This window comes from Amphiura filiformis, chromosome 2, assembly GCF_039555335.1.
Source record: "Amphiura filiformis chromosome 2, Afil_fr2py, whole genome shotgun sequence".
Classification (NCBI taxonomy): Eukaryota; Metazoa; Echinodermata; class Ophiuroidea; order Amphilepidida; family Amphiuridae; genus Amphiura; species Amphiura filiformis.
Window position 1 is genome coordinate 52609667 of NC_092629.1, and position 5671 is coordinate 52615337.

Below are 5671 nucleotides of genomic sequence, written 5' to 3' on the forward strand. Positions count from 1 at the left end.
GTTGTATGAAAGAATGTCACTGATTGGTTCATTGTGGAGCTCATTACAGATTTTAAAAATCAGGAAATCCAATTTTTATGTGTATAAATAAGTACATGTTAATACTTTTGGCATCATTACCTTTTTTAATCAAATATAGATGAAATTATTCCTGTAACTTTAGATTTCTACTCAAATAATGTAAAATTCCTGTACAAATTATATCTCAGTAAATTAGCCAATCAAAATAATTATTTCTTATCGAAAGGTCCGCTTCATTAATGGTAAGTTATCCAATGGGATGACAAAAATGCTTGATGAAATTCCCGGATTGTGATGCATATTCATGAATACAAACTTTTTAATACAAAAGCTGCATTTGTTGAAAATAATAACTTCTTGATCTGTATTTTATTATCTGCCTATTTTTTTTATAATAAGTTATTTAAAAACAAAACAATAACATATACAATAAAAATCCAAACACTAAAAAAAATATATACACACACCCCACACAATTTTTATTTTGAGAAATTTATATAAATCAAAGGTTGAGAGCCAGGAAAGAAGCCTCGATTCACCGTGCTCACAATTCACGGGTCATTCTCCCGGGGTCATTCTTCGGTAAGGTGCATATTTGAAGGTTTGGAAAATCGACATTTAAAAATGATTTTTCTGTTAATTTTTTTACAGATTAAGAAAGAGATAGATATGTCTCCAGTGTAGTAAAAAAGTGTTTGTTAAAATCTTTATTAGCAGCTTGATGTACTGTATGATTTTTTTGGCTTTTTTCTGCAGCTAATGTCATCTCCGTCACCGTCGTCATCTCCGTCACAATTGCAACGAAGTTCAACTGATACCAAAAATGTGTCACACATTGAACATTTGTTTTTTTACCTACAAAGGAAGGGAGTATAACAAAGATTATGCAACATGTCATTACATTTCCATTTGACCAGTTTTAAGGTCAAAGCAGGGCATTATCTGTAGTGTGACGGAGATGATGTCAATGAATGGAAATTCTGCTGTATCATCTCCGTCACGTGACGGAAATGATTCTCTCATAGTAAAATAGGCCGCCCTCTCTAAATATAGTAAAATCATCTCCGAACGTCATATCCGTCACAAAATTGTGACGGATAGGATCAGGCGGCGAGTGGCATGATAGAGCCGGCAACTTGTGAAACCGCCCGGCCGTATGGCATTTTCCATATATACTCGGTTAGTTTCATTTATCGAACCCCAACGGTTTTAGCTTGTATTTATATTATTTATTAACATAGGCCTATTTGTTTGTGATATTTCAAGCGTTTTAAAATTTCAAAATAATCCCATTCAATTACACGGTTGACGATGGAAATTTACTGAATTTAGAGAATGCACGTCATTCACCACCTAGGATGACGGTATATTACGAAATGAACAAACTTACGACCCTAGTGGTAAAACTATAACATACACATGGTCAATAAAGGAGGCGAATAGAAATAAACCTACAACTGTTGTAATTTTGAAAAAAGTAAAATAAATAATGAGAACATTTTAGGTAGGCCTATCAGCAGCGTTCGGAGATGATGATTAATAAAGGTACCTACCCGTATGAGTAGTCCGACGAATAGGACCTGATTTTTTTCTCAGTTACCAACTATCACTGCTCAGGCTCTGATTGCTCAAGAAAGATTGACCGCGAAAGTCCAGTGACCACGCTGGACTTTCGCGATTCGTCTTTCTTGCGCCATAGATATGAGCTGATATGAGATAGTGGTCATAGTCTGAGGTGAATATTGTCTGGGAAATAAGAAAAAAAGGTCCTACACGTCGGACTACGTATGAGTGAAGAAATGGTTATAGTTTTGATGAATTTATTGCGCCAACATGAGGGGAAAATGTCTAAATGAATTTACTGCATATTGACTTGTGCTCTCTGGGTCAAATATATGACCTTACAAAATTAGTCTTTTTCTCCAGGCGCTTCTAAATTTTTGTGACGGTAGATGACAGGAAATTTTAGACATAGACCTTATAGGGTGAAATTATTTTTACTCCTTGCTATGAAAGATGTGTTACGATAACTTTTTCTACAATATACAATAAATAACTTTTCATTCCCGGTGCTTTTTATTATTCTTATGTTATCCACTAAAAGATATCAGCATCAGTGATGACCCCAATCGGTACATGGGTTTTTGGGTTGTGACACCCTGTATAAGCAATTTTCTCGAATATAAGAACTTCTTTTAATATTTTGATTTCTTTTTAGATATAAAAGGAACGTCAATACTAAACACCTGCAAAAAATTAAATTCGAAATCATGTTTCGTATTTTAGTTATGACTCCTGAAAGTAGCGGGACTGCAAGGCACCTTACCGAAGAATGACCCTCACCTGCTCCAAAATGAGCATAAAGTCGCCAGGGCACTATGCCTAATAGAAGATAGTACAGTCCATTAATCGCCAGCAGGGATTAATCGTGACAAAATTCAATAGAAAACCAAAGACATTGTGGAGGAAATATTGATTTTTGAAGACCAAAGCAAGGTGCCACGTGACCATACGAGTATGTTCCCCCGGAAAGACCCCCCTTTTTGGATTTCGCAGCTCTGAAAGACCCCCTAAAGTTGACCAAATTAAAGCTCCGAAAGACCGATTTTCAACCAGTAAACCAAAACAGACCCTTGATTTTGACTGTTCCCAGCTCCAAAAGTCCCCTCTTTTACTTGTTCGTAGCTCCAAAAGACCCTCTTTTAACGATATGCGGATGCCGTCAGCTCCCAAAGACCCACCACCTCAAAATTCTGGGGGAAAATACCGGTATCCACCAAAAATTCATGATGTGCCCGGGCCTTTATATATGAGGGCAACAAAAAACCACCAACAACCCCCCCAAAAACAGACAACTTCGGCGCGAAATAAAAGCTCCGACCTAAACTTCCAGCCCCATGGAGTATCCGTAACATTATAGTATTTAATTATCGGATACTTATTTTGTGAAGGCGGTCGAGTGAGCTAATGGTTTTTTGGTTCTGAACCCTCGCCTCGTTCCTCAATATAATTATTACGGTATTAAAAACCTCGGTCGAGGTTTTCCCAAAGTTTAAATAATAACGGTTAGTTAATGAAATAACGGGTAGGTAATGAAAAAGAAGAAGTGAAATTAGCAATGCGATGAGGTTTATTCATCAATGCTGATAATCAGTATGTGTACATTATCAATGCTGGCATATAGTGGCATCAGCAGTAGGCCTAGATAATAGCTACCGTACTTCATCAATCATGTCGATGTCAATGCTGATATTAAAATGGGGTAACTTCGGTCAGTGGGGGTAACTTTGGTCGGTCAAATATATTTTTTCAAATGGTCATATTTTTGTACAGCAATATTGTTTTTAGTCATATTTGGTGTCAATTTGTTAAGAAATATATTTGGAAGAAATAGTAGTCGCTCATGTCCAATTTCCTCGAATTTATGAAAAAATCTGGATTTTGACCAAAATTAGCATTTTTTACATTTTTTCAGAAGAATTAAAATCGATATTTGTGAGCAAGGATGCGTGCTTGATTAATTTTGCAAGGTGTCAAATGTCACAAAAACAACAACTTGCCCATATACAGCGAAGATCAATTTTTAATTTTTTTTCTTCATGGAATGTAATACTCTGACCAAAGTTGCCCCAAACGCGGGGTAACTTTGGTCGGGGTATTTTTTAACCCCTAGGGCACCCTTACAAAATTATTAAAAAATCTTTTTCAACTTCAAGGTGTAGAAAGGAACCCTAATGTCATATCATTATAAGAAGAGATAATTGGAAATATAATTTGTTTTGTTTGGAAGCAGTGCTTTAAAAACTCTGAAAAGTGACCAAAGTTACCCCAGTTTACGGTACTTCACGTCACCAATGCTGATATCAGCAGTAGATATCTAGATAGCTATACTTCATCAATGCTAATATCAACAGTAGATAGCTACTTCATATTAATACCCAAATCAGCAGTAGATAGATATACTTCATCAATGCTGATATCAAAGTAGATATAGCTACTTATATCAGCATCGATGAAATAGCTATCTGCCGTAGATAGCTACTGTATCAGTGCAAATACAGCAGTAGACTTATATCAACAGTATAGTAGCAAGCTATTAATACCCATATCAACAGTAGCTATAGCTACTTCGTTAATGCCCATATCAGAAGTAGACAGCTATACTTCATCAATACTGATATCAGCAGTAGATAGCTACTTCATCAAGATTTATATCAGCATCAGATAGCTTCGTCAATATCCATATCCGCAGTACTTCATCAATGCTGATATAGCTACTTCGTCAATGCTGATATCAGCAGTAGATAGCTACTTCATCAATGCTGAATTCAGTAGTGGGTAGCTACTTCATCAATAGGCCTACTGGCATCAGCAGTAGACAGCTACTTCCTCAGTGCCCGTATCAGCAGTAGACAACTATACTTCATCAATACTGATATCAGCAGTAGATCATCAAGATTTATATCAGCATCAGATAGCTACTTCATTAATATCCATATCAGCAGTAGATTTCTACTTCATCAATGCAGATATTAGCAGTAGATAGCTACTTCACCAATGCTGATATCAGCAGTAGATATCTAGATAGCAGTATAGGCCTATTAGCTACTAATACCCATATCAGCAGTAGCTAGCCAGCTACTTCGTTAATGCTGATATCAGCAGTAGACAGCTATACTTCATCAATACTGATATCAGCAGTAGATAGCTACTTCATCAGGATTTATATCAGCAGTAGATAGCTACTTCATTAATATCCATATCAGCAGTAGATAGCTACTTCATCAATGCAGATATCAGCATTATACAGCTACTTCATGATATCAGCAGTAGATAGCTACTTCATCAATGCTGGCATCAGCAGTAGACAGCTACTTCATCAATGCTGATATCAGCAGTAGATAGCTACTTCATCATGCTGATATCAGTAGTGGATAGGTACATTATCAATGCTGGCATCAGCAGTAGATAGCTATACTTCATCAATGCTGATATTAGCAGTAGATAGTTACTTCACCAATGTTGATATCAGCAGAGATATTTAGATAGCTACTTCACCAATGCTAATGTCAAGAGTAGATTATTTCATCAACACTTATATCAACAGTAGATAGCTACTTCATATTAATACCCATATCAGCAGTAGATATATAGCTAATTCATCAATGCTGATATCAGTAGTAGACTTATATCAACAGTAGCTAGCTACTAATACCAATATCAACAGTAGTTATAGCTATACTTCATTAATGCATAATCAGCAGTAGATTTACATGTATATCAGCATCAGATAACTACTTCATTAATACCAATATCAGCAGTAGATAGCTACTTCATCAATGCTGATATCATTGTTCATCAATGCTGATATCAGTTTTAGCACCATTCTTATTCACTATTTACACGTCCGATTTCAGATCGAATGACCCGGCGCGCATGTCCTGTTATTAAATTTGCGGACGATAGTGCCATGATTGGGCTAATTGCCGATGATGATGATACTGTTTATCAACAACAGCTTGTTCGGTTTGTCAACTACCATGACTACTGTGATGCCAACTACTTATAGAGCTCATGTCTCCAAAACAAAGGAAATGGTTATTGACTTTAGAACTTCTAAAAGTCGTCCTCCAGGTCCCGTTGTCTTAAA